This window comes from Quercus robur, chromosome 2, assembly GCF_932294415.1.
Source record: "Quercus robur chromosome 2, dhQueRobu3.1, whole genome shotgun sequence".
NCBI classification, from domain to species: Eukaryota; Viridiplantae; Streptophyta; class Magnoliopsida; order Fagales; family Fagaceae; genus Quercus; species Quercus robur.
Window position 1 is genome coordinate 42,422,452 of NC_065535.1, and position 5,910 is coordinate 42,428,361.

The following is a 5,910-nucleotide window of genomic DNA, read 5'->3' on the forward strand; positions in this document are numbered from 1 at the left end:
CAAATTATGAAAATCCACACAGCATTTGATCTGTCCATTCTTCTTTTTACAGGAAATATATTAGTGATGGAAATATGCATGTATGCAGCGAAAAATTAACAGATCTACTTCATTCGCAATTGATAACATGTGCTATGTAAGTTTCAAAATATAAGAACAAGATAGTGTACCTTGGTGTGGTGAATTTTAAAACAAAGATCAGAAGTTCTTGAGAAAAATTTTAATCTTCACTCCAATTCCACTAACGCCCAAGAAATGTGGTCTCTTAATTAGTTTCTATGAATTTGTTCAAAGGAGAATTAGAGAGTGTCCAACACTCACATACACCATTTCATGTTCATACAAAAAAAAAATTGTATGTTTCTCCTTTACAACTAATTATCTAATTGGGTTAGCCTTTTGGGCCTTTCCAATTGGGCTTTAGTATGTGGCTTGGAGTGGAACCAAAAGGGAACAAATAAGACACTAACTCCAATGGGCCTTGGGATTTTTTGTCAACTCTTGACAAGTCCAAAGTTACCATTAATTATATTTAATACTACTATATAAATATAATTGCACTCTAGGCCTTATTAATAAATTATATCTCAAGACTTTATTATACATGCAACCCCTTCATAAAATATTCTTAGTAATACAAAGTCATAAATGAAGACTGCCAACTTGTAGATTACTACATCTTAATTCTTGAATACCCGGTTTAATCATTTTAAGTTATTCATCATATATTTATGAAATCCAATTCCATAAATATATACTTTAGTAATTTCTTACTAAAGTGGTTAGGCCTAACACTCTGAATAACCGTACCCATTAAACTTATCTCAAGGGAATATTTTATATCTCCGTTAAGAGACTATGAATTCCATCTTGAGAATATATGTTCCGTCAACACTAAATGTGGCTACCCAACATACTGAGGTTTTGACCGTTACTTTAGATCTCACTCCTAATATATCAAAGCAACCTACACTTCATAATCAGGTCCATTATTCTCTCAAGATTAAGAGTTTATGTAAATAGAAGTCGTGAAATTTATTATTCAATTGACAGTCATTAGGAGAATAATGAATCTCACAGCGGTCCAGTTCAATATGTCTTAACTCTTAAAACATATCAACATATCAACTAGAAGTCTCCACTTCCATCACCAACTACAAAATATAATTCTGAGTTTACAAAGAACTTGTGATTTATATCTTCTGTGACTTTTCACATAAATCACATACTATGCATCTCATGGACTATATGATAATGTCTGAATATTCATGTTACCATTATTTCAGATAATAATAAAACAAATTTATTAATCACAATATTAAGTCATACATAATGTCATACTTAATATCATACATAGCATCATACAATAGGATTTAAGGGCACTGATCCTAACAATTAAAAAACCATCGGGGATGCTGAATGGATTTGATGAACCCTGTTGCTAATAGTTTCTTGACTTCTTGAGAGATCTGGGCTTCTACCTTAGTGTGAAAGACCCTAGCTGGCTAGATTACCAGTCTGGTTCCTAGATCAACATTAAGAGAATGGACCACCAGTCTGGGATCCAGGCCAGGCATTTCATCGTAGCTCCATGCAAATACATCCACATATCTTTTCAGTAGTTCCACCAACTGCTCCCTTTCTCATGCTGACAATTGACTGCTAATAAAAACAGGCTTTGGATTTCCTAGGTCAGCTCTACAGTTTACTTCTTCTAACTCTTCTTTGGGCAGGATCTGCACTTCCTTTTCCACATCCTCTAGGATTTCCTCTTGAGCCATCATACAACCTGGTGGTTCGGGACCCTCTTGCAGAATGCATTCAAGTCCCACGTACCTTCATAAGTGGTATATCAATCTTCTTCCGACCTCCCAAACAACTACGCACCCCCGAGATCTCGACAAACTTGTCTCTTCCTTCTATCTTTTTCTATCCATGAAATCCCTCAAATCATGGGTATTGCTTCCTTCTTCCTCCTATAGGATAGGAGCACCCAGATTCCCTGATGTAGGACACTCATTATCTAGGGCTAGCTCATTGTAAAACATAGCCACCACAAAATTTACTTCACCTTGATTGAAAGAGCTAAAGTTGGCAGAAATCTTTATAGGCCTCCCATTCAATCTTCCTTTTACACACTGATGGTATGTTGGTGGGATTAAACGATGTTTGTGGAGCCAAGACCGCTCTAACAGGATATGATAAGAAACTTCTGAATTAATCACATTAAATCGAGTCAGGGCCACTATAGGGCCCACCTTTAGAGCCAGTTGCACGTACCCTTCAATGGATTCTGCAACTTCTCCAAATCTTGTTATTTCAACAAGCGCCTCCAAGATCCTCTTGCTAGCCATGCCTATAGTCTCCAAAGTGCTCAAGACGATAAGGTTGAGTGAAGCTCCTGTGTTTACCAATGCTCTCCTGATCTAGACACCATTTATGGTGGCTAGATAGAGAAGGCTGCGAATGGTTTGGACACTCAACTTCCATATCCTCATCCATGAAGGTTATTGCACTCATAGTTTCCAAGAAATCCCTACTTGCATGAGATTTTGCAATAAAACACTCTACTCATGCATCTGCTGCTATACTCAAGAGGGATTCTGTGGCGATCCTCCTTGCCTCCGGTCCAAATCTCAATTGGTTGAACAAGGACCTAAACTTGGGGTTCCTTTAAAGGGTCCTTACAGTGTTTAGGTGGAAGGATTCCTTCGTATCCTCTACTTCCATGTCAATTGGGTTTTGATAGTTACAATAGCCGCTACTCCATTTCCCTTGTGATTGGGCAAAGGGTTTCTCTACACCTTAGGTTCCTGTTGAGCGAGCTCTAGGGTCCCCTCTCTTGGCTTTTTAAGAAAGAGCCTCCAAAGGGTCTAGCAGTCCTTGGTGGCATGCTTGATGTAGTTGTGAATCCTAAAAACAATTGATTCTTCCTTCTTCCTATGTTGGCGGCCTAGACACGAGATATGGCCTAACTATCCCATCCCGTATCCACTTATTCAGGATGTGTTTTAGCTCCTCTGCAGTACATGGTATTACTGGGGGTTCTTCAGTCACTTTTCCCTTAAGTCTCTTCCTTTTTTTCTCCTATTGAATCTGCCATGGCTTGAGGGACTAGTATTCTCTTTGTTTTTATGATCAAGGTTGTTCTCTTGGTTCTCTACAACAAATCGGTAAACTAAGTTATGCGCAAGCTTTCTAAGTTAAGTATGTAGTCAAAGAGCATGTTAGATATGCAAGTCTCCACGAGCTCTTTTTCTTCATGATTCCCATAACAATCTAGGGAGACATCCTCAAATCTTTTGATGAATTGAACCGGGTCCTCTCTAGCCCTTTGCTTCACTATTTGGAGATTTGTAAATATGACTTTGTCTTCGCCTAAGTAATACTTTGCACAGAATCTTTCCATCATATCATCCTAGGACCTAATGGGCCCTGGTCTTAATATACCACATATATGCTTGATCTACTAGAGACTTGGCAAAATCCCTCAAATATAGTTCCTTGTCCCCAGCATAGGGACCCATGGTGTGGATAAATCTACTTACGTGCTCACGAAATTTCCCTTTCTTCCCTCAAATGGGTGGAACTTTAAAGATTCATATCCCTTGGGATAGGGCTTGCCAAGGAGCTCTGCCGGAAAAGAGGAATCCTTGGAGAACTACTTGGAGAACCCCGAATGCTTTTTCCTTTCTTGCTTAAGGAGTGCATTTACATCTACTAGGGTGAGGTACTGAGGATTAGCTCTCCCTCGCACTGCTGATCCTCCCTCTGGCTGGGCCCTCTCTTCGTTGGCCAATGGAGGGACATTATCTCTAATTTCCTGGGTCCTACCTTCTTTGAGGGGGAGGATTTCCTATTGGAGGTCCTTCATCATTTCTGCCATTCGAACCAAGGGATCTGGATCCACCCTCTCATTCTTTTGCCAAGAGACAACCTCATTTTCTGCCACAAATTCTGATGCCATAAGTGGCAAATTAGTACATTTGTTGTTCCTTAGTCTTGGAGCTATGCTTATAAAGGGGCTACTGCTTTCCTCTCCTTTTCCTGGTCCTCAATGGAGTTGCCTTTTAATGTAGTTTCTTGCTTTGGACAATACTTAGGCCCAATGAGGACAAAGGATCTTAGGCCTCCAAAGATGGGTGTTTGGTTATTGGTTGGACTAGGCCTGACTCACCGCGACCTTGTTGGGCCGTTTTATGAGCCAATCTTCGCACAAGACATGAATCCCACAACACAATACACACACACACACACACACACACACACACACACACACACACACACACACACATATATATATATATATTATTGGTTGAGTGAATAATCAAGGGATGGCAAATAAGATACAAGCAAATATAATGATAGAGATCCTCTTAAATAGAGTGAGAATATGTTTTATTATATTGAGTATTTGAGTATATTGAGTCCTACTTTGTTGGGATGTATCATAAGACTCAATAAAGTTCAAAAATCACAGACTTGGATAACTCTCTTTGGGCTTCTAAGACTAGTGAAGTTGAATCCCCGTAAATCCAAGTGTATCCTTAAATATTTTCCCTAGGATCCTTTACAATGCCTCACTCTTCACTCTATCTTAAGTAAAAGCTTTTTGGCTTTCTTTTTTATGCTTTCATTGTATTTTGAATGCTTGTTGCTGAATGCCCCCCTTCTTAGATTAGGCCTTACCCCTTTTATATTGTTGTTTGAAGAACAATCCATCCCTCTTTTGTGCTCTGGGTACCAGAACCAATGTTATATCTGAAACATTGGTGACTGGTCCTTTCCCCTTTCTTTTCTTATTTTCACTTTCCTATGGCTGATACTTGAAAGCCCACTTGCTGACTTTCCTCTTACGTGAGATCCTCTCTAAGTAAGTCCAAATCCTTTTTTAAAGTCAAGGTTTCTTATTCTTTCCCCAAGGTCTTTAAAAGGACATCTCATAGCTCTAAGGTTTTTGATGTAGACTCCTCATAACTTGTTTCTTTCCCTAAATTGGGGCAGATTCCTCCTTACTAATGGTGTGGCCGGAAAAACTCCTAGCCACCTTCGTTCTTGTAAAGTTGAATTTAATCAACCTTCTTGTTGTCTTTATTCCATGCCAAATTTGCTTGTAATTTAGCAATTAGTAACCTTGTATTTGGGTGGGAATCATGTAAGGGTAGCGTGTGAGAGAGTGTGAAGAAATGCTCAAGACTGTGCAGTGAAGCAGGGACTCGTGGCTGGATCTTGCGGGTGGCTCGTAGCTTGCAAGCCGCCAGATGATGCACACGAGTGAAGCATGCAAAGAAGCTGAACCGTCATGCCAGCTATAGCACTACAGGACAAAAATTCCAGACTGGCCATTCAATTAGCTCGCGGCTTAGACTCGCGACTCAGTCAAGTTGCGAGGTCAAGTCGCCAGTCCACTTTGTTATGAAATACTGACTCTTCATATTCCTTTCTCACTCTAGTATAAATACCCCTTATACCCATGAAATATTGAGAGCTTCCAGAAAGAATTTTGAGAGAGAAACCCTAGAGAAAACAAAATTGACTCATCCACAATCTTTATATAGTGACTCTTCAAATTCCTTAACTCTCATCCTCTTTATTATTACATCCTTGAGAGGTTCATTAGCCAAATCCTTTTCTCACCATACCCATATCTGTGAGAAGGTTTTTTGGTGCTTAGGAAGTAGTTAGGAAGGGACCAATTGATATTGGTTGATGCTATGGGCTATAGCGAAATCCGGTAAGCTAGAGAAAACAAAGGTTCAACATAACCTCGTTGGAGTAGGAGCTTGGAGGGCTTAGGTACACTGGTAGATTAGGCTTGGAGGGTCTTCTGCTATTCATGTATCCCAACTTGATTCTCTAGTGGATTATTGACCGCTTGGAGGGCGGCGAAGAGGTTTTACGCCGAGGGCT